This window comes from Hylobates moloch, unplaced genomic scaffold (assembly GCF_009828535.3).
Source record: "Hylobates moloch isolate HMO894 unplaced genomic scaffold, HMol_V3 SCAFFOLD_17, whole genome shotgun sequence".
Classification (NCBI taxonomy): domain Eukaryota; kingdom Metazoa; phylum Chordata; class Mammalia; order Primates; family Hylobatidae; genus Hylobates; species Hylobates moloch.
The window spans coordinates 1,193,699-1,217,708 of NW_026652292.1; the positions used below are offsets into that span (position 1 = coordinate 1,193,699).

A 24,010-nucleotide genomic window follows, 5' to 3' on the forward strand; every position below is an offset into this window, starting at 1 on the left:
GTGGTTCTTGCTTGAGCAAACCGGGAAGTCATCTTGAGCGGAAGCACCTGGTCTCTGGTAACAGACGCTGAGAATCACCTGATTTGACCCTTCAACAGTGAGATAATTGTCATAACAGAACCCTTGTGCATATTTTCAATATGAGTTGATGAGGCCAAGAGTTCTTATTGGATCGGAGGTTTATTTCATAAGCCACTTGATTTTAAAGACTCAACAAAGAGGACATATTTCTTAGTACACTGAGTAAGATATTAACATTTGTGTTTGAGGGAGGACATTTGAGCCAGGATTTTGCAAACATAATTGGTTTGCAGTCCTTGACTCCTTGGAGTGTTTGTGTCAGTTGGGATTGAAATGGCTTATATTTAACTTCATCAGTGTGTTTTTAGAATGATCTTCATTTAGAAAATGCACTGATAACCCAGAGTGAACACATTTTTTGAAGTGATATTCTTTAAGCTGAAAATGAAATATTTTATTCTACACCACTGAGTTGTGCCAGTCGCCTTTGATTTAGCAGACGATTGTCTCCGGCCGTACCACCCTGAACGTGCCCGATCTTGCCTGATTTAGCAGACGGTTTTGCTCTGGCTAAGTTGCTCTTTTAGACAGACGTTTATATGGGCGATGTTTTCCAGTGATGTGTTTAGCAATTCTCCTTTTCCCCATGTTCACATTCAAAGGATTGTCTTAGACACCCATTGGCAGCCAACATGGTCCCTAAGCTGGGACAAATGCAGCAAGTCAGGCCCTTCTGTTCAGGAAGTTACTCGTCGTGACCCGGGAAGGCAGTGACACAGGGAGTGACAGGGCTCTGGGCTCTGACCTGTGATCTTGGGAAGCGACTCGGCTTTTCTGCTTCACCTTCCATCCTCTGCAAAGCAGGGGCAAGGTGGAACTTACCTGTAGGACCGTGGACCGCACAGCTGTCCGGAGACCGGGCCTGGCCCACAGCAAGTGCTCACTCAATGCTGATGTCTCGGCACGTGCTTCATGTTCCGTTCTGGGTCAATTGTCTTTCATGAACATGTGTGAAATTTTGGGGTGGGCAAGGGCACATCACCAGATCTAGGTAGAGTTTGAGCTGATGTGACTGGTTAGCTGGAAAACATTGATTATTTTATGGGGGTGAAGAACCAGCCACACTTTTTACAGTGTTGGGTCTCAGATTGCAAACTACGTTTTGTGAAAAGCTGGGAATTTCAGCTTCAGCTACTGATTAAATACCATAGGGTATTTCAGTAGAACTCCGGGTTTGAATATTTCTGATTTCTAGAGGAAGAGACAGCATATTGTGTCTTGGACAAGTTAACACCTCTTTGAGAAAATTATCTCTTCTATATTCACAGATGATTCAGAATTAGATGGGGCCAACAATGATGTGTCCTCAGTTCTTCATTTTGACAGTTTGGGTTTCTTGCTGCTCAGAGTGCACATGTATTTCTCCAGACATACATCCCTCATACATCTGCACAGTGACAGGACTTTAATGTATCAATGTGCACACATTGGGCACTAGAACCAGAGGCTGTCCACTCTGCTCTGTGGCTACCCCTGCCCTTCAGGGTCTCCCGGGAGACAGTGACACCATAGGGTGTGGGGCAGGCACCAGGACTCTGCAGCCAGAAAGCCCTGGGTTCAAACCCTGTACTGTTTTCACCACTGGGTTAACTTTGGAAAGGGATTTCCACTTCTAAGCCTTGGTGTCTCCTCTATAGAAAGGGGTTAATGAGAAGACCTGTCTTCAGGGCGATTGGAGTAGCATCGTGGTAGAACACTCTGACCCAGCAGTTACTGTCATCGTTAGCTCCCTAAGTGTGGGGCTCCTCTAACCTAAACATAAAATTCTGGTCTTTCTCCCTCACTGTGCCAGCAAAGGGAATGTACTCTTCGCCACCCATCAGGTTTGAAGCCGCGGCTTCTTCTTGTCTGGGAGTCTGCTTGGTGCTTGCGGCTGAGCTTCTCCCGCGTCCTTGTCAACACGTCCTCCTGACAGTGGCGCTCTCCAGAAACCAAGTGTGCTGCTGTTCTGCTGTCTTTTTCTTATTAACCATGAAATCAGAGAATGTTTCAGCAGTTGGTATCATGTCTTTAAAAGCGATGCTTATTTTATTTATTTTTTTTTTTGAGATGGACTTTCGCTCTTGTTGCCCAGGCTGGAGTGCAATGGGGCGATCTCGGCTCACCGCAACCTCCGCCTCCTGTGTTCAAGCGACTCTCCTGCCTCAGCCTCCCTAGTAGCTGGGATTACAGGCACCTGCCACAACACTCGTCTAATTTTGTATTTTTAGTAAAGATGGGGTTTCTCCATGTTGGTCAGGCTGGTCTCGAACTCCCAACCTCAGGTTACCCACCCACCTCGACCTCCCAAAGTGCTGGGATGACAGGCATGAGCCACTGCACCCGGCCAGCAATGCTTCCTTGTTCCCTGGAGTCCTGCGGGAGTGGCTGCTGCTGGATGTTGTCTCTTCTTTGGTAGCTGTCAAAAGAGATTCATGAAAAAAGTGAGTAGGTAAACGGCCCAACTACCTTACTCACCTGTAACCCTAGGAAATAAGCTGGGGTTGTTGGGGGCACAGGACCCTCTAACAGAGACCGCAGGGACCCAGGTGTGTGTGTATAAAACCAGCCAACAACAAATCAATCTGTAATGGCAAGAAGATCTAAAGAAATGTTCTCTTTTCCTTTTTAAAGAAGAACACTGGGAAAGTGATGCACATGGCAAAACGGTGCGATCGGAGGGGCTGATAAATGGTGTGATCTGAGGAGCTGACAAACGGTGTGATCGGAGGGGCTGATAAAGGTGTGATCGGAGGAGCTGATAAAGGTGTGATTGGAGGGGCTGATAAATGGTGTGATCAGAGGGGCTGATAAAGGTGTGATCGGAGGGGTTGATAAATGGTGTGATCAGAGGGGCTGATAAATGGTGTGATCGGAGGGGCTGATAAACGGTGCGATTGGGGGGTTGATAAATGGTGTGATCGGAGGGGTTGACAAACGGTGCAATCGGAGGGGCTGATAAAGGTGTGATCGGAGGAGCTGATAAAGATGTGATTGGAGGGGCTGATAAATGGTGTGATCAGAGGGGCTCATAAAGGTGTGATCGGAGGGGTTGATAAATGGTGTGATCGGAGGGGTTGATGGTGTGATTGGAGGGGCTGATAAAGGTGTGATTGGAGGGGCTGATAAAGGTGTGATCGGTGGGGCTGATAAAGGTGTGATTGGAGGGGCTGATAAACGGTGTGATCGGAGGGGCTGATAAAGGTGTGATTGGAAGGGTTGATAAATTGTGTGATTGGAGGGGCTGATAAAGGTGTGATTGGAGGGGCTGATAAAGGTGTGATCGGTGGGGCTGATAAAGGTGTGATTGGAGGGGCTGATAAACGGTGTGATTGGAGGGGCTGATAAAGGTGTGATTGGAGGGGTTGATAAATTGTGTGATTGGAGGGGCTGATAAACGCTGCACAATGTTGCCTGTTCTACATTGTCGCTGTTTCTCAGAAAGTGCCCTCAGGCGATGACACTCAGAGCCCTCCTCACTGCAGGCCACAGGTGCCTCCCTGGAGAACTGCGGAGGGAATCTACAGCATGGACCCTGCCCGTGTCATGGGCATACAGAAGAATCCGTGCAGGCTTCCCAGCGGGCGGGATCCTGGTGAGGGGCTGGTTCTTCTGAAGCAGGAGCTGCTGAGCGTGCAGGGAGACTGCTGACCGCCCTGCCCCGGGGTCTTCCGCAGCCACGGTTGCCTTGAGCAGGCAGAAAGAAGAAATATCCAAAAATGGGACTCCTTGCACAGGAACCCACATTTGCAAATGGGACAGGTCCACCCCAGAAGGGTGCTGAGCAAGCTTACATGTCTGGGGCTGGCCTGTCCTACTGTCCGAGGGGTCCTCTTTCAGGGCCAGGCTCAGTGGGGAGAGGACGCTGGGTGGGCTGCCTGCACGGGTGGGCCGGTGCAGCCCCCAAGCGGACAGCCTGGCCGTTGGAACAAAGAGTCATCTAATTTGTTCAAAGTCCAAGTGTAAAGAGACACGGCGACTTTCATGCTGAGGGGCCAGCGTTCTTCAGAAGACGCATCAGAAACAATCTCCTTCCTTGGAACTGAATTCTGCCTTACCACAGGAAACTTGGTAAAATCTGCGAGCAGAAGACTTGCAAACTTTTACTCTTAACATCTTTGCAATGGCCATTTCTCCTTTGGGTCCGCCTCTCAAGCTGCACTGCACATAACATGTTTCTAGCCCCAGCACAGCCTCCGTGGGATCCACCAGGTCTCAGCAGCTCAGTGACGGCTCCAGGCAGTCTTCCTCCCAGGTGATGCAGCTTTGCAACGCCTGCCATCGGCTGCCATCTCTTTCCTCATTCTGCGTAAATATTCCATTTCATATCGATTTAGCGTTTGTGATTGTGTACCATTTTTCTTAAAGAAAACCCCTGAAGTTATCTAAGGCCCAGGCCCCATGAAACATGGACCAGAGTGGGAGCGGATGACGGGGAGCCGCCACCTTCTCCCAGAGTCCCTGCGGCTTTCAAGGATGACAGCCCTGGGCATGTGCTGCAGAGGCAGGAGGAGACAGTTTCTGAGGGAGGCAGGGCAGGGCGCTGATGGAGCCTGCCGGCCTCAGCCATGGACCCGTGGGGTCGCCTTCCTGAGGCCAGCACCTCCGCTCTCCAGCCATGTGGCCAGAGGCTGGCTGCTGACTTCACAGGTCCTTGGTGTTCTCATTTGGAAAATGGGGCATAAGAGCTGCTTCGTGGGGTCATGGGAATGTCAGAAGCCCCTGCCCAGCGTGTGGCACTGAGCATGTGGGTGGCTTTCTCCCTCTGCTGCTGGGCCTGAGTGCTGTCAGGAGTGTGACCAGCACCCCGTCCTTTTTGTCCCACATCCTTCACGCCTAACTACAGCGATGGTCATCCTGTCACCGTGGGCTCAAGATGGCCTTGGGCTTGCGTTTAACCTGAGTGTGCCTCTTCCCAGGTGAGAACACGGCTACACAGAAAACGATGGCTCCTGGAGAGGATCTTTGACCTCTGACCTCTGCTGTGCTCCTGCCCCAGGGCCTTTGCCCCTGATGCCCCTCCCACAGAAGGTTCTCAAGGCTCATGGACCCCCACTGTCCTTGCTAAAACCAGCTCTGGCTCCACCCCACCCTGTAGGCTCCTGCCTTTTCCCTGGGGTCAAGCTGTTTCTGTCCCCACTAGCAATGGGCCCTGTGCAGGCAGGGATGAGGGTTTAGTGGGTACCTGGCGTGGTCATCCCTCCGCAAATGTCAATGGAGGCAGTGAGCTCAGTTTTAATAACACGAGTTCCTTCTTTAGAAGTCTGCACAACGGCCCCGTCTTGTGCCTCTTCCTTACCCCCTGGAACGGCAGTCTCATCGCTACACCTAGGAGAACAAATATCATGAGAACTGGGGCTGAGGAGCACAGCCGGGGGTGGACACACAGCACAGTCACCGCCCAGGACATGGTGGGTCGTGGCCTGGGGAACAAAGGTTCCTTCTGCAAAGCCATCCAGGCCGTCCTTGCCCAGCCCCAGGCCCTCTCATTCACTTGTTTGCTGCGCTTACTGTGCCTGTCTGTCTGCCTCCCCTGCTAGACAGCAATCCCCCTGAGGGCAGGGCCCGGCCATTAGGAGACGCTCAGCCAGTGCCACTGAATATCGGGTTAGAAAGTGAATGAGTCTGTCGGGTGATAAGGAGCTTTGGAAATAGAAATGGTGATGGTTGCACAACATCGTGAATGCCATTGACGGGTAACTCAAAGACGGCTAAAATGGCAAATTATATGTTATACATATTTGATATTCCATAGTTCATAAAAACCCAAAAGAAGGAGTGACTAAATGTGAAAAGTGTAATCTTAAAGTTAAAAACTAGGAGATTTTCTTAATGCCTAAGATAGAAAAGGATTTCTTAATAACTAAAAGCATAGAGAAAAACATTGGCAAATTTAAACAAGGCAACATTGTTAAAGTCACCATAAACCAATGGAAAATAAAAGCTGTGAACTGGCCAGATAGTAGTTACAGTGAATATAATTGGAAAAGGATTGGCATCCACAGACTGAAGAAGTTCCTCGGAGCTATAGGAAAGCAAAACACCAAAAAACAGGCAAAGCTCATAAACAGGAGACTTGCTGAGAGGAGACCCACCGGGCCACGGAGACAGGGCACCCGCCATGCTGGAGCTGGCTGGGGTACCGGAGCTGCAGCGGGTGCCCCACTGGGGATGGATGCACCCCTCTCCCCTCGACTGAGGAAGGGAGCAGGTCTGACCAGGCCTAGAGCCCGTGACTGCCGGGCAGTCACACTGAATACAGTAGACTGGAGGCTCTACTCAGGAAGGCAATTCGCAAATTTCAGCGAAGGAAGCTGCGAGGCTGAGACTCAGGAACAACTTGCAGGAGTATGCCCTGGAGGAACTGACACTCGAGAAGAATTTTTATTTTGGAATTGTGAGAAACTGAAAATGCCCATCTGCAAGGTAAGTGATAAATGAGGTGGAAGGAGTGATAAGAGTTTTGTACAGTAGTATACGGAACACTCAGTCGAGCCGGATGCGTAGCCACGACTGCCCGCACCTGCTCCTGTTAGCAGCATCACCGCGCAGCCCAAGCCCGACAGTGGGGTGGGGATCGCTTTAGAGGCCCTGCAGTAACTGTGTTGTGCAACCAGAGAGGAGAGACACGGGTTCTGGGGGACTTTGAAGGCAGCGCTTTTCAGCGGGGGCTCTGGATCTTCTTAAGAGACACAGTAGAGACGGCAGAGAAAACACTACTTGGAAAGAAGGAGCAATAGCAGATAAACCCTGTGTGGCTGAGCCTGGGGACACGGTGCACAGGAAGGGAACCGGGTGACCTGGGGGCCCTCAGGGTCTCACACGCCAGGTTGGGTGGGACTCGGGAGCGGGACTGAGAGGGGTGAGATGCTAAGATACTTCACAAGTGTTCAATTATGACTTTAAGTTCTACCCATTTAGTTTTGTTTTATTTGACAATTAAATGATGGTTTTATATTTTTATTGTAATTTTGCTTTTTTCAATTCTATTTTAAATTTCAAAGTAAAAGCATTTTCCTAATAATAAGTCATTTTACTGCTAACAGCATTGATAGGCATCTGGTTTTAGTTTCAGTTCGCGGCCAACCCTTTCGCTTTCAGAGTGAGGCTTCAGTTCATCGGCGCGGTTGTGTCTGGCGGCGTCAGCACCTCTGTGACAGGCAGTCTTTCTCCGGGCTTAGAGTGTCAGCGCAGGGATTATTTCAGGCCGACACTTGGCATGGAGAGTTGTCAGGCAAATGCATTTTTGAAGAGTTGGATTTGATCTCAATTATTCCATTTGGCTTTGTGAAAGGAGAGGGAGGGAAAACAGTTTACCCAGCTTCTGGCTCTGTCATATTTTCATTTTAAATCTAAAGGCAACGACGCTGGCAGGCAACCAGCTCTCGGCACGGACTGACACTTCAGCTACTCTGGGAAAAGCAACCTCATTCAAACAAGCCAGGGCCTTAGTAGCAGCCACCCCACTTTCCCGCCGGGCTGTGCTGCGACGCTGACCCAGCGACACACAGATCCCTTGTGTTCCCACTGGACGCTGGCCCGGCGGCCGTGGCCTATAGAACAGGCTCCTCGGTGCATGAAGCCAGCACAGCCCTGGAAATCCCGTGCAACAAAAAGCCTCTGTTCCACCCAGAAGAGCTCTGAGCAGAGAGAGCCCCGCCGGGCCTGCCGCCGGGCCTGCCGCGATGGACTCACAGATGGGCGCCTGGAGAGAGCAGGCTTTCATTAGGTCAGCCCAGGGGTGGGGGCAGCAGACAGCACCGCTGGCCTTGGCTGGGGAAAGAGGCGCCCCGAACCTGGAGGAACTTCAAGAGTTTACAGGACGCTCAGAGCCTCCTTCACTCTGCCTTTTCTTCACGTCCTAAAGTGCACGGAACTGGTCTTTAGTTTCCAGGCAGTGAGCATTGGCCCAGGCGGGCTCTCCTCTGCCAAAGAGGGTTCTGAGAGGACCCCCACAACTTACAGCCCCCACCGCTGACAGCCCCCACCACTAGAGCCGCCATGACTTAGAGCTGCCACCATTTAGAGCCCCCATGACTTGAAGACCCCACAGCTTAGAGCCCAACCACTTAGAGCCCCCCATTCCTTTGGATTTTGGGGAATTGCCCCTCCAGCTCCCAGTCTTTGTGGCTCTGTAATCTGAGATGTCCAGATGGTCCTTTGATAGAAAAGCTCAGCCCTGTGGTTTCCTCTGCAGCTCATTGATGGGGGAAGTGGGGTCCTGCAAGGCTCTGGTGGACCTGGAAGCTGGGCCTGCTGAACCACAGGGGCTATTCTGATCACCTCCTTCCTCTCTAACCTATTGGCGAGGGGGACGCACTGCCCTCAATAGCACCAGATGCCTGAGTGCCCAGCACCCAACCCTGGACAGCTGAGAGCGACAGCAGGCCACGGTCACAGGTGCTGATGTGCTGGTGGAAGGCGGCCCACTCCACTCGGGGACAGGGTGGGCTCTCAGGGGCTGCATGGCCTTGCACTGACCGCCCACAGGGTGAGGGGACCCTGGCTCTGTGGGGCTTGGGGCAGAGTGTTGGGAGAATCCTGTGGGCTGGCAGGGATCTGAAGCCCAGCGGGCTGAGGACCGGATGGGTGCTGCTGGTCTCGCTCGTGGAGGAACTGGCAGGGTGGGGAGCTTCTCCCCCTGGGGGGCACATCCTATGAGGGCAGCAGCTCCCAGGAGGCCTCCACAGGCTGGGAGGCCTTTCAACGTGAGGATCTTACTGGCCACAGGTGCTGCTCAAACGAACATTCCGAAAGTCTCAGCAGGTGAGAGCGCAAGTCTCAGTGCCAGAAACTGCTGTGCTGGGGGTGAGGACGGGTGACCCCAAGGGCAGCCAAGGGCTTTGTGGGGGCACCTGGGGCCCAGGGGCACAGGAAGAGCCATGCCCCACATCCAGTGCCCCCAAGTGTAACACTGCGCCTCATGGCTCAAGAGGTTTTATGTGTGGATGGGTTTTAACTGGGTGTCTGGAAGCAGGTCAAGTTGTGTCTGAGCTTGGTAATGAGAGGCAGGGTGAAAGGGAGGGACATCTTGGAGGTGACATGCCTGATGCAAGGTCTTTACCAAACAGAAACTCCACAGGACTGACCACACCTGACCAGGGCACAGGGCAGCCGAGGCCAAGGGACAGGTCCTGGTTTGGGGTCACTGCGTGTCCTTGATCAAGGCGTTGGGTGCTCAGCACCTCATCTTCCTTCTCTGCAAGGTGAGGGGCTTGGTCCCCCAAAACCCCAGTGCATTTATGAATTTTAACTGTTCTACAAGGCTACGGCCAACACGTGTGCCTCTGAGGCTCAGCCCGAAGGCAATACGCAGGGAGCCTGGTGGAAACCAGCCGTGTGGCCGAGGGCGGGCGCATGCCGGGAAGTGCCCCTGTGCTGCGCTCATTAAGTTGTGATGGTGGCTTGTTAGCAGCTCGTTTTACTTCAAGATACTTCACTACATAAAGATTTTCAATTATAAGACAGATTGAGTTGAAAACTGACTTTTCTAAAAACAGGGATTATTCCACATTGCAGAAATGATCCTCGGCTTCAAAGTTTTGTTTTTAACGAGTGCACCCTTTAGGCATTTGGCACGTCTGGGCTCCAAACCCTTGTGTTTGTCCTGTGGACTTTGCAAAACGCACAGTGCCGTATGTCTCTTTCTGAACCTGGTCTGGTGTGAGCAGTGAGGAGGGAGTGTCTCAGGTTCCCACGCGGCTGAGGATGGGCTCCGTGGTGTCCCTCAGCCCACAGAGACAGAGACGCACCCGGAAACTCCAAGCCATGGGTCTTGTCTGCAGCTGGGCCAGGTGGGCTGCACCTGCCAAGGGAGCCTCCAGGGTGGGTGCTGGCTGGCCGGGCGTGCTCCTCACACGAGGAGCCGTGTCTGCACGCAGTGCTGTCTCTGCCCCCAGCAGCTGAATACCACCTGCTGAGCTAATATTTGCTGAGCCATTGAGTCATGGATTCCTTCCTGACGTTGCTCAAGTGTTTATCCGAGCAAGAGCTTGGTTCAAGGATGCCCTCATCTCCCTGCCTCCCTCTGCAAACACCATTCAACTGCCAGCAGTGCCCTTGATGTCCCGTGTCCAGCTCCTCCGAGTGTGGTTTCCTGGCTCATAGTTGTGCAATGTACGGCATTCCTTGTGGTGAACCACAGGGCTGGCCCAGGCTTCTTAGATGTCAGAGGAGGCGAAGATGCCACGTCCAGCAGAAGGAGCTGCACAGTGGCGGCTGCGCGTCAGAACGGCAGCTGCGGGGTGGCTGTGGAGCAGGGCGCCGGCAGTGGGTTGTTTACGATGAGCTCTGCAACCAGTCGCTGTGTTTTTTTTTTTCTTTAATGGAATGAAGCAAACACAGGAGTGCCATGTCCCTGCAAGGACACAGTAGGGGTCTGGGTGATTTAGGGCCCTGGTGAATTCACACCCTCCAGGACATGAAGCCCTGTTTTCTGCACCATTTTACTGATGAGAAGCTTGAGGCTGAGAGAGGCCACTGGAGCAATCCGAGGGGAGGCCGGATCAGTGCTGAGCCCTGCGGGCCCACCTCGCAGGCCACAGCCTCCCTCACCATCTCTCCAACCCCAGCCGAGGCCCTGGGTCCACCCGTGTCCGGGTCATGCTCCAGGAAGGGGTCGGTTCTGATCAAAAGCCTGGCGACAGAGCCCCTGGCCCGAGGCCTCCAGGAAGGAGTGTATCTCCAGCTTGCTGCCCATTGGCTGAGGACAGCAGGCCAGGGCATGAATCCCACGTGCACACAAGTGCTGTTCTGCTCTGTGCTCTGTGAACACAGGTGCCCCGAGCGCCTCCAGAGCACCATGTGCAGAGCAGGCGGTGCCAGATGGGGCCCACTGCCGTCCACAGGGCTTGTGGAGGTGCTGCCGTGCCTCCCAGATGCCCTGTCCGGGCCTGCACCCCTGTGCCGAGCTGACGAGGCTGTGTGTCTCTTTGGGAGATGCCTGGGAGGTCACGAGCACAGCCTGTGGGTGGCCCAGAGTCAGTGACTGACAGTGGCGGGTGCCACGGCCACCCTGGCCTCCCCAGGGCCAGCAGTGGGGTGCGGGTCACCACCCAGAGCCCCCGGGGCACTGGCTGACAGGGACCCCCTCCTGACACCTGGTCCTGCCCTATCCTGCTCGCCTTGCTCCTCACCCTCAGGTTGCTCCTACAGGAATCCCCATGGGAGTGCTGGCTGCTGAGGGACGGAGCTTCCCTTCTGGTGGGGCTACAGGGTGAGGAGGGCTTTGCATGGTGGAGGCGGCAGAGGGAACGGTGCTGTGAAGGCCCTGGCAGAGTGAGAACAGGTCCACGGGGTGGGGGCGGGGGGGGCGGGGGGCACTGGAATAAATGGAAGAAGAACCGGTATGATACAATATAGCACTTTAAATTATGCACCTGCAGCACTTTATGACACGGAATCGTCTTAAGAAAATACCACGTGACAATGAAGGACGCAGAACTGTGCGACGTCAACCCTGAGTAGAGGCGAACACAGAGGAAGGTCCCGGAAGGCCTGTGGCCGTGGTTTTCAGTTTCTTCCTTTCCCTCAATGCCTCTTCCAGTTTTGCAGGGTTAGCACGCATTGCTTTCAGAAATAAACACAAAATAATAATGTGTGACATAGGAGGTTCGACTTCTTGAAATGCTGAACTCTAGGTAACTGTTTGACTCTAAACTTGTTTCTGGAAATGATTTTCCTGTTTCTCATGAACTGCTCAGGTGGGTAGAGGCCACTTACAGTTGGCAAACGGCAGAGGGCCCGGGTGTGGAGCTGTGGCCCCGGCTGGTAACAGGGGAAGTTCCTCTGATTCGGGCTGAGGTTGTTCCAGTGCATTTCCAGGCACGCCCACCTCCCTGAGTTGTTGAAACCTTTGCGCCTCCTTCTCAGGGGGAGCCCACATTGCACTCCCCTGTCAGCTCAGGTCCTGTGTTTTTTACCTGCGGTGAGCAGGGCCCAGCCCACCGCGTGGGTGAGAATTCGGTGAATTCCCTGTGTGCGGGTTTCTGTGTGCCCCGCGTGCGTGCACCAGGGCCAGGTGCTGTTTCACTCACAGCAGAGCTGGGAGCTCCATGGCCCTGGATGGTAAAAGCGTGTTTCTCCCCGGGGCCTGACTCTGCCTTGAGATGCTGCCTTCCTCTAGGGGCCTCTTGGAGTGTCTGGCTGGGTCCCTGCGTCCAGCTGTGAATGACAGAACTGGGGGCTCAGTGGACAAGTGGGGGCATGGCGGGGCGGGAGGGAGTGCCGGGGAGCATGGCATCCTTGCCCCCTGTCCTCCCAGGCAGGAGCAGTCATGTGGTCATGTCTGAGTGCAAGGGCACAGAAGCCAGTGGCCCGTGCTGTGGGAGGGAGTTGGCGTGGCCAGCATGCTGCCTTATTGCTGCACTGGTGCCCGAAGCATGGCTCCTCATCAGCCTAATAAATGCCGGCTGCCATGGGGAAATCTCTCTCAGTGTGTGCATTGCTACATCCAAGAACAAGCCACTTTCTAAGACAAAAGGAGCATATCCCAGGCATTTTAGCAGTAATTGGTCTCACATCTATTCCTATCACATCTGCAGTGACTTCCTTCACTGAAGGCTGGAATCCCTCAAAGTCATCCATGAGGACTGGAATGAACCTCTTCCAAACGCCTGTTCACGTTGACACTTTGACCTCCTCCCACGAATCATGAATGTTCTGAGTGGCATCTAGAATAGTGAACCCTTTCCAGAAGGTTTACAATTTACTTTTCCCAAATCCATCAGAGGAATCACTAACTATGGCAGATACAGCCTTAAAAAACGTATTTCTTAAATAATAAGGCTTGAAAGTTGAAATGAGTCCTTGGGCTGTGGAATGGGTGTTGTGTTAGCAGGCATGCAAACAACATCATCTCCTTGTCCATTTCTATCAGAGCTCCTGTGTGACCAGGTGCGTTGTTGGTGAGCAGTAATATTTTGAAAGGAATCTTTTTTTTCTGAGTGGTGGTTCTCAACAGTGGGCTTAACATAGTCAGTAGACCATGCTGTAAACAGACATGCTGACATCCAGGTTTTCCTGTTGCATCTACAGAGCAAGGCAGAATAGACTGAGCATGATTTTTAGGGGCCCTGGGATATTCAGAATGGTCCATAAGCATCGGCTTCCAATGAAAGTCACCACTGCACCAGCTCCTAACAAGAGCGTCAGCCCTGTCCTTTGAAGCTTTGAAGCCAGGCACTGACCTTGCCTCTCTAACTAGGAAAGTCCTAGATGGTGTTCTTCCAATAGAAGGCTGTTCTATCTACATTGAAAATCTGTTGTTAAGCGCAACCCCCTTCATCAATGATCTTAGCCAGATCTTCTGGCTGCAGAAGGTAACTTGCTGCAGCTTCTCCATCAGCACCTGCCGCGTCGCCTTGCGTTTTTATGTTATGGAGACGGCTTCTTTCCTTAAACCTCATGAACCCACCTCTGCCAGCTTCCACTCTTCCTCTGCAGCTTCCTCACCTCTCTCAGCCTTCACAGACTTGAAGAAAGTTAGGACCCTGCTCTGGACTAGGGTTTGGCTTAAGGGAATGGTGTTGCTGTTTTGATTGTCTATCCAGAAAACAAAAACTTTCTCTGTATTAGCAACAAGGCTGGTTCACTTCCCAGCATTCATGCACTCTCTAGAACAGCACTTGTGATCTCCCTTAAGAACTTTTCCTTTGTCTTCACGACTTGTCTCACTGGTGCAGGCCTCGCTTGGCTTTCAGCCTCTCGCAGCTTTCAACCTGCCTTCCTTGCTAAGCTTAGTCGTTTCTGGGTTTTGATTTAAAGTGAGACGTGGTGGCTCTTCCTTTCACTTGAGCACTCTGTGGCCATGGAAGGGTTACTAACTGGGCTAATTTCAATATTGTTGTGTGTCAGGGAACAGGAAAGCTTGGGAAGAGGGAGAGAGGTGGGGGAACGGCTGATGGGGGGGGCAGCCAGAACACACCAAACATTTATTAAGTTTGTGTCTTATATGGGTGCAGTTCATAGCACCCAAAACAATTATGCTGGTAACACTGAAGATCCCTGATCTCAGATTGCCACTACAGAGGAAGTTTGAACTGTGGCAAGAATCACCAAAATGTGACCCAGCGCCATGAAGGCTGCACACACTGCTGGGAAAACAGCGCCCATGGAATTGCTCCACACCGGTTGCCACAAACCTTCGATTTGTAAAAAAAGTCACGTCCACGGAGCAAAATCAAGCAAAGCACCATAAGACAAAGTACACCTGTACGGCTCTCCATAGATCCACACTTTCAAATGCATAGATCTATATAATTTATATAATACTTATATCTCTATATAGTATATATTAGGTATGCAATATTGATTATACAGAGCTACATGTAGATCTATAAATTATATACATAGCCAATATTTTAAAACATATAAGAATGACTCTTTATAATGGCAGAAGACATAAATGTCTCCTCCTTTTCTATCTATGAATCTGGAATCTGACAGAGAAACCAACCCTAACAAGCTTTCATCATACGATGGGCCTGGCTTCACTGAACCTGCATCTTACGTAACACTTACTGCCAGTAGGACTTTCCTAGTGACATTTAGCTGTCCTTCGAGTGGGCTGGCACCAGACGGAAACTGGACATAAGCTTTCGTGAGAGATCGGGTGCAGGTCCTGAGCTTTGTGTTACCAGACACTCTCTCTTCTCAGATGAGGGTCAAATTGAAATTTCATTACAGAAACCACCAGTCACCACTGTTGAGGTTCAGAAGGGGTCCACCTGGTAAGGAAGGAGACCACTGCTACTCCTGCTGCCCACCTTGCCTAGTTCACAAGACAGGAGGAAAGAGAGAAAGCAAAGAGTTGGAAAGAAACAAAAGTAAGATAAATAGCCAGACAACCTTGGCACCACCACCCAGCCCTAGGAGTTAAAAAATAATAATAACATCAACCCCTGACCTAAACTACTTGTGTTATCTGTGAATTCCAGACATTGTATGAAAAAGCATTGCAAAACTTTCTGTTCTGTTAGCTGATGCATGTAGCCCCCAGTCACGTTCCCCACACTTGCTTGATTTATCACGACCCTTTCATGTGGACCCCTGAGAGTGTAAACCTTTAAAAAAGCCAAGAATTTCTTTTTCAGGGAGCTCGGCTCTTAAGACACAAGTCTGCTGATGCTCCCGACCGAATAAACCTCTTTTTTTTTTTTTTTTTTTTTTGAGACAGAGTCTTGCTCTGTCACCCAGGCTGGAGTGCAGTGGCGCGACCTAGGCTCACTGCAAGCTCCATCTCCCGGGTTCACACCATTCTCCTGCCTCAGCCTCCCGAGTAGCTGGGACTACAGGTGCCCACCACCACACCCAGCTATTTTGTATTTTTAGTAGAGATGGGGTTTCACCATGTTAGCCAGGATGGTCTTGATGCCCTGACCTCGTGATCCGCCCATCTTGGCCTCCCAAAGTGCTGGGATTACAAGCATGAGCCACCGCACCCGGCCAAACCTCTTCCTTCTTTAAGCCGGTGTCTAAGGAGTTTTGTCTGCAGCTTGTCCTGCTGCACTGGGATGGCCTTTTCTGGATCCATGAAATGAGAATTCAGTGAGTCAACTTTCAGGGTAACAGGACTTTAGGACATCTTCATTTATGTAAAAGAAATCCCATTCACAAACATTCCATTCTCAGTAACTGTGTTAATTGTAAATGAGTCTTGTACGGTCCCTAGAGCAGGCATCGCAAAAACATTGGTGCCTCGTTTTCTCATTGATAAATATGCATGAAAGTCTTCTGTTTCAACGATGCAGATTACATCTTTTAGCCTGATTGATGGATTATCACTAATTAGATTTTATTCTTAGTTTTGTTACATGCAAATTTATCTCAGTGAAACATAAACTGAACTCAATACTGTTCTTTACTTGCTCTCTTGGATAATAAGAATGTGGAGGGAAGGGTGAGGTTGCAGTGATGTGGGGATAAGGGGAAGGCGGTGGACAGACATGGATGGACCTGGCAGAGGAGGAAGAGGAGGAGGAGCAGGAGGTGAGAGGGGACCCTCATCTTCCCTGGTGTCAGAGAGCCTGGGACAGAGGTCCTGGGGACAGAAGGTCCTTGTTTCAGAGGATCCAGGGTGAGTCTGCAGCGAGTTTGCAGCAGCTCATCCAGCACGTTGGGGACCGGCAGGGCTGGCTCCCTTTCTTGGGTTGCAGCTTTTCCAGGTCATGACATTGGCCCACCGAGCACAGTTCACACAGAGGAGCGGCCAAGGCTCCAGGAACACGGCTGGGCACTGGGTCATTCCATGTTTGGGAAAATAGCTTTCTTTTCACAAGGAATGTGGCATACACGCACACACACACACACAAACTGATTAACACACATATACACATAAACTAATAAACACACATACACACGTGCACACACTCAGATATTTACCAATATATAAACATGCATACACACACACCCACACACACACTGACACACACATAGAAATTCATATCAGACACATACCAACACATGACCATACATCTACAAACTTATAAACACACACACACGACATACATACAAATTCATAACACAGACACACACCAACACAATACCATACATCTACAAACTTATAAACGCACACACGCACACCCCAGCAATACATGTGTGTTAATCCGTTTGTGCTACTATAATGAAATGCTTCTTGCTGGGTAACTGATGAAGAACAGGTTTTTTTCTTGCACAGTTCGGGGGGCTGGGAAGTCCCACACTGAGGAACCAGCGTTAATCCACCCTCCACCCTCATGACCTAAGCTCCTCCCAAAGGCCCCACCCCCAACACTGTTGTACTGGATATTAAGGTTCCAACACATGGATTTTGGGGGACCCATTCAGACCATATAGCAACATTCATACACACAAACTCTTACCCTTGAAAATTAAAACCCTCACACTGAACTTAGGTCCTGAATCCTCCTCTCCGTTCCCGACTCCACTCAGCTCAGCCTCAGCCCCAGGACTTCTCACTCCCGCGGAGTTCAGTTCCCCGCAGCCGCTCCAGCTGGGCCTCCTCGCCCGGAATGGGCTGGGTCGCTTCAGGGCCTCAACGTGCTCGGCCATCACCACGCTTTAAGGGGTCTCAGGAGGTGGCAGGATGCATCGTGCCATTGGTCACGCAGGTTGCATGCTCCTCAGCCCCTAGAGCAGCGGTCCTAAACCACACCCTGTGCTGGCTGCAGGCCAGGTGAGCACAGAACAGAGGCAGCTCTCGGGACGAGAAGGAAGCTTCCTGGAAATGCCTCCTGGCTGAACCTGGTCAAGTGGCTGCGAGCCCACGCCAGGCGGCTTCCAGGGCCCAGGAACTGATGCCGCATCAGGGACCCCTCCTGTCAGGAGGCTGATGCGGCCCCACACGCTGCTGGCCACGTGCGGGAGGGTCTCTGGGGGCTGCTGCCTCATGTCTCTGCCGCTGCTTTTCTGGAGGACAGCCCTTAGACAGGCTCCTGAGATGTAGCGGCTGCTGCTGGCCCCCTCACTCACTGGAAGCGCATGGTCTGGAGCTCACCCCAGAATCCTTGGGTGGTCTTCCCCCACAACCTGTAGAAAAGCCACATGGATTCAAGGCCATGCCTCTGCACCGTGTCCTCTGTCTCTGAAGGCAGAGGGGACTTGAGCTGGCCCCAGCATGGCCATCCCAGCTGTGCCCAGGGGCCGCTTTCTCACACCCAGTGAGGGCCTGGTAAAGCAGCACCCCCAGCAACAGCTACACAAAGAGCCCCTCTGGCCAGCCCTGCCCCCCACCTTTCCTTGTGGAGGGTCCTCAAGTCCAAGGCCCTCAGGGGTTTGCTAAGGCCCGTCGGGGGCCCTGCTCTGCAGAAGCAGCCTCCTCCTGTGGACAAGGCTACAGGCACTCACAAATGCCAAAAAGCAGCAGAGCCTGCAGGCCACAGAAGCCATGAGCCAGGGCAGCTGCAGGCACTCACCTGGTGACAGGCACCCTGGCCCACCAGCACCCGAGATTCTCCTCCGCACCTCCCCTATGTCCTCCTCACCTTCCCCCCGACCGCCCCCTCCATCCTCCTCCCCTCCCTTCCATCAGTCCTCACTTCCCCCCCATCCACTGGACTATGACTTCCCACCCTCTGGCTCCTGGCCCAGTGTCTGGCCTCCTAGCGAGGGGTGAGGTTGAGAGAGGTTGACAGGCATCTCCAACATGAGTCAGCCCATTCAGTTCCTTTTCCAGGGGCCACACTTGAAGTCACAAGAGCCTTGATGTGTTGCGGTGACCACCTGCTGCTGGGGGCTGACTGACTGGCTTGTGACCCTGGCACCTGGAGGCCTGCCTCAGATCCAGCCCATCCTGCCCACCACATTTTCTGGACAAACCCTTGTCCCCAAGGAGACAGTGGCCACTGGTCCCTGAGTTTCTCAGGGAGCTGGGCCTGCCCGTTGGGATCTGGAGGCCCCTGCAGTGTGGGGAGGAGGGGCCGCCCCTGGTGTCACAGGGTGGGGAGCTCAGCAGGCAGGTGAGAACCTCGCAGAGGCTCGGAGCTGGGATGAGACGGGCGACTGCGGCTGTTTGTTCATTTCAAAATATCCCTTAAGCCAACTCTCCCCGGCAGGTGAATTATAAAATCAACACAGTGCTTGAAATATCTAAACCTTTGAAGAAATCCCTAAGAGGACAACATGAATGTGTTAAGTTTATTTTAATCAATTCTGCTAAATATGTGGATGGATAGAGACCATGCTTTAAGACAACCTCCAGCAAATTAAGGTGAACAGTTCTGCAGAAGAATGAATATCATGCCTAGTGTCTACCTCCAAGGTCCTAGGAGTCCTAGGCACAGGCGGGACCCAGAGGACAAGGGTGATTCCATCCACAGGCAGGTCTGTGCGCTGGTGAACCTCAGAGAGTGCAGGATGTTCCCGGTGTCATCTGGATTTCCAGGCTTTGCTTTGCATCTTTCCTCCCTCTGGCCCTCTTGCTCCCAGCCTGGCTCCGGCTGCCCCTCCATGCAGCGCCGCCTGCTGTCCAAGGCTCTGAGTGGGGCTGCCTGGAAGAGGAGCCCAAGGCCTCCTTACCCCTCCCAGAGCTGGCAGCTGGGGGTCCCACCCAACATCGCCCTGTGGCATCTGCCCAAACGCCCCATGGGCATCCTGCCTTCCTCCACCTGGTGAAAGAAAGTTCTGTGGCAGGCGCCCTCCATTCCTGCCAGGCCTTTATCATACCATGCTCTGGGCAATGTTTTTGTTAAATAAGACAAAGTGAGCCCTCTCCAAGTTACCTGTCCTGCAGGGTGCAGGGTGGCGACTCGTGCCCAGGCGAGTGACCTTCACCAGCTTGTCCTGGATTAGCCGGTGACTGTGCAGGACATCCGATTGTGCAGCTTAGAGCCAGAGCTGCTGTGCAGGGTGCTGCGTCCGAGCCATCCCAGCGCATCCCGGCGTGGGGCAGGGTCACGGCTGGATTAAGGGGAAGGTGAAGTGGGGTCAGCGCCCTGCCCCCTGGACACACAGCGGGGGGCTGCTCCTGGGCATGGCCTTGGGGCATGAGGTGCAGCTGGCTACACACACTGGCCAGGGGAGGACCCCTCTTCGGCTCCACACTGCACGCCCCCTCCCTGGTTTTTCTGCTTTTGCTTCCTGACCTGTGTCCGCCAGCACACACCCATCAGCTGGAGGGCAGAGAAGCCCTCTCCCCAGTAAGGGCTCACCCAGGCCGAGGAGCCCAGGTGGACAGCAAGGTTGCCATGAGCCGGGGCTGTCCTGAGTCCAGTCCAGTCCCCCCTCGGGGCATGTCAGCCTGGTGGGCAGAGCTCTGTGCCCTTGAGACTCACCAGGTTTGGAGGGTGGACAGGTGAAAACACCCCGCTGCCATGTGGCTGAGCGGACGTGGCAGGCAGAGCGAGGATGGAGGGGCATGTGCTAGTGCCAGAAGGAGGCTGCCCAGGGCCAAGTGGCCGACACTGGTCTTCCCAGCCAGCATGGAGAGTGCCAGAGGCATCGGGTGGCCCCTGGGGAACACAACTGGCCAGACAACGGGCTGGAGCCAGGGAAGGCCTGGGCACCTGCCAGACCACCCTGGAGATTCCCGTCACTGTGGCCTCCACTGCTGCATACTGGGCCCCCAGGGTGCCACGACCATGGCCATGGCCAGCCCCAGAGGATGGCCAGGGGCGGCCCACACTGTGGCCTCATGTCCCCTGTCCTGGAGGCAGCAACCGTGTGCCGGGACCCACCTCAGGGTAGGCTGTGGGGGGCACGGGGTCAGGGCTTTAGATGCAGGACGAGGGACCCACCTGGCCTCCAGACACAATTTGGGGAATTCCTCTCGCTCACTGGCTCATGTGGCTGGGCAGTCTTATCTGTGTCTTGCTGTGTGGGATGGTCCCAAGAACCCTGGGCACCACCTCACTGTCAGCCGGCCACCTCCCCATAGCTGGCGGTGCGGACCCCGCATGTCCTGACCGGAAGGCACCAGCTGTTGTGATGCCCAGAGCCCCGTTCAGGAGGCCTCTCCACCTTTCTCTCGGGCTCCCTGTGCAGTGCAGCCTGACTCTGAAGGGGGCTGCAGGCACGGCTTTCCCAGCACCCACAGCCCAGCTCATTTTCCCCACCTGGGTGATGCAGGGTGTGTGGCTCTGTCTTTTTCGGAAGCTTTGGTGCTAGCTGATTCAGCTCATCATAAAAGGCTTGAAACACTGGTTTGGGAGAGCGCCTGTGGACCTCCCCTCGGACTAAAATAGCAACTTGGGGGTTTAGCCCTGTCCCAGTGATCCCCAGGCCTACTTGTTCTCCTTCCAGTGGGGGTCTAGGGGATAGATTATTAGTTCTCGTGGGTTACAGTGACCGGTAGCACAGGAGAGATTGGCTTCCCCTTTTTGAAGGTGAACTGGGTCTTTTTTGTCCTTTTTTTAAGTAGCCTAAATAACACATGGCCAATAGGCACAATTTTCAGACCCTTGACTTATGACAAACTTATTTATTTTTTACTGTGTAGCTCTTTTCCTAGTTGAGAGAACTCCATTTTAACTCTAGCTTGTTACTATTAATGGCTGCACAAGGATCAAATTTTAAAGTTACTTGTTTGGGAATTTTTCTTCTCTTCTAGTTATTATTTTACTTGTATCGCCAAGGAAAGGACCAGTTTTTTATTTTAAAAATGATGGTTGCAGGGGGCTTGGATGGGTTATAACACCCATCAGATTGGTCATTTCCTGGGCTACATACCTTGTACTGAGTGGCATTATACACACAAGTTCCTTTTAACGTTCCTGTACATTTATAATAACTATAGAACGAAGGGGACCAGCCCCTCCACACTTGTCGGTATTTCTCGTCAGGCAGGGTGAGAGACAGAAAAGAAATAAGACAGAGACAAAGCATAGAGAAAGAAAAATGGGCCCAGGGGACCGGCGCTCAGCATATGGAGGACCCGCACCGGCACCGGTCTCTGAGTTCCCTCAGTATTTACTGATTACTATTTTCACTGTCTCAGCAAGAGGAATGCGGCCGGAGAACAGGGTGACAGTAGAGAGAAGGTCAGCAAGAAAACATGAGCAAAGGAATTCGTGTCACAAATAAGTTCAAGGGAAGGTACTGAGGGCTGCCAGCATGCTGTCACCTCAAAGCACCCAAGGGCTGAGGAGTGCGGGCACATGGCGTGGGACTGGCAGGCAGCTCCACCTGCAGCCCCGGTGCAGGATCCACTGGGTGAAGCCAGCTGGGCTCCTGAGTCTGGTGGGGACTTGGAGAACCTTTGTGTCAACACTCTGTATCTAGCTAATCTAGTGAGGAGGTGGAGAACTTTTGTGTCTAGCTCAGGGATTGTAAACGCACCAATCAGCGCCCTGTCAAAACAGACCACTCGGCTCTCTGTAAAATGGACCAGTCAGCAGGATGTGGGTGGGGCCAGATAAGAGAATAAAAGCAGGCTGCCCGAGCCAGCAGTGGCAACCCACTCGGGTCCCCTTCCACACTGTGGAAGCTTTGTTCTTTCGCTCTTTGCAATAAATCCTGCTGCTGCTCACTCTTTGGGTCCACACTGCCCTTGCGAGCTGTAACACTCACCACGAAGGTCTGCAGCTTCGCTCCTGAGCCAGCGAGACCACGACCCACCGGGAGGAAGGAACAACACCAGACGCGCCACCTTAAGAGCTGTTAACACTCATCGAGAAGGTCTGCAGCTTCACTCCTAAGCCAGTGAGACCACGAACCCACCAGAAGGAAGAAACTCCAAACACATCCGAACATCAGAAGGAACAAACTCCAGACATGCCACCTTAAGAGCTGTAACACTCACCGCGAGGGTCCGCGGCTTCGTTCTTGAAGTCAGTGAGACAAAGAACCCACCAAATCCGGACACAGTACTATGCCTGGATGTACATGTAGGCCAGATTTACGCTTCTCTCCACCCAAACATCTCAGTGGAGTAAAGAGTAACAGAGCAGCATTGCTACCAACATGTCTCGCCTTCCACCACAGGGCGGTTTTTCTCCTATCTCAGAATTGAACAAATGTACAATCGGGTTTTATACCAAGACATTCTGTTCCCAGGGGCAGGCAGGAGACAGAGGCCTTCCTCTTATTTCAACTGCAAGAGGCCTTCCTCTTTTACTAATCCTACTCAGCACAGACCCTTCACGGGTGTCAGGCTGGGGGGCGGTCAGGTCTTTCCCATTCCACAAGGCCATATCTCAGGCTATCTCAGTGAGGAGAAACCTTGGACAGTACCTGGCTTTCCTAGGCAGAGGTCCCTGCGGCTTTCCGCAGTGCATTGTGCCCCTGGTTTATCGAGAATGGAGAACGATGATGACTTTTACCAAGCATACTGGCTGTAAACATATTGTTAACAAGGCACATCCTGCACAGCCCTAGATCCCTTAAACCTTGATTCCATATAACACGTTTCTGTGAGCTCCAGGCTAGGGCAAAGTTACAGATTAACAGCATCTCAGGGCAAAACAATTGTTCAGGGTACAGATCAAAATGGAGGTTTTTTTTTTTTTTTTTTTTTTTTTTTTTGAGACAGAGTCTCGCTCTGTCTCCAGGCTGGGGTGCAGTGGTGCGATCTTGGCTCACTGCAAGCTCCACCTCCCGGGTTCACGCCATTCTCCTGCCTCAGCCTCCCAAGTAGCTGGGACTACAGGCACCCGCCATTGTGCCCGGCTAATTTTTTGTATTTTTAGTAGAGATGGGGTTTCACCATGTTGGCCAGGACGGTCTCCATCTCCTGACCTCGTGATCCGCCCGTCTCGGCCTCCCAAAGTGCTGGGATTACAGGCGTGAGCCACCGTGCCCGGCCCAAAATGGAGTTTCTTATGTCTTCCTTTTCTACACAGACACAGTACCAGTCTGATCTCTCTTTCTTTTCCCTACATTTACAAATGCCACAGTGAAGAACTTTGTTGCAAACACATTCAGGCTGTGAAAAGAACTCTGTGTGTAAAGTCATTTCTTTGCCAGAGTTTATTTGAGGCAGATTTGCTGAGTCAAAGGGCAAATGCCACATACTTTTGTTAGATGCTGCCAAATCCTCTTCCATGAGGCTGCAATGTTCTGCATTCCACAGTGATGTATGAGAGTCCTCGTACCCCACAGCTTCATAAGCAAAGCACGATGGCAAACCTGCACATTTACAAATCACACAGGTGAGAAATTTTATCCTAGTTTCACCTTTTTTTTTGGTTCGCATTTTTATTACCAGCTTTATTGTGGTGTAATGCGCAGAAGGTAATGAACTCACTCTACCCACAAGCTTCTTCCTGTGCCTTTGGAATCTGCTCCTGCCAGTCTGCAGGGAACCACGGATCTGCTTTCCGTCACGTAGGAGGCATTCTCGACACCCTCTGTACACAGCATGCACTTTTTTATTTGGCTTCTCTTACGCAGCGTAGTGACTTTCAGATTTATTCAAGCTGCTGCGTGTGCCAAGAGTCCACTCCTTCCTAGTGCTGAGGCCCCAGTCACACGAGCACAACTGTTTCCTGTGTGTGATGTGTTGTTCTCTGGCTGTGCA

General features: G+C 52.4%; 1 long non-coding RNA gene across 1 annotated transcript; it reads right to left on the reverse strand.

Annotated features, from left to right (window-relative positions):
- Nucleotides 1-5,245: 5,245 nt before the first annotated feature.
- LOC116456901 (uncharacterized) lies at nucleotides 5,246-15,740 on the reverse strand. The gene is made up of 3 exons (XR_004244839.3): nucleotides 15,501-15,740; nucleotides 14,581-14,830; nucleotides 5,246-5,388 (listed from the first exon to the last, which is right to left on the reverse strand). It is a non-coding gene; the product is annotated as an uncharacterized LOC116456901 (long non-coding RNA).
- Nucleotides 15,741-24,010: the final 8,270 nt, after the last annotated feature.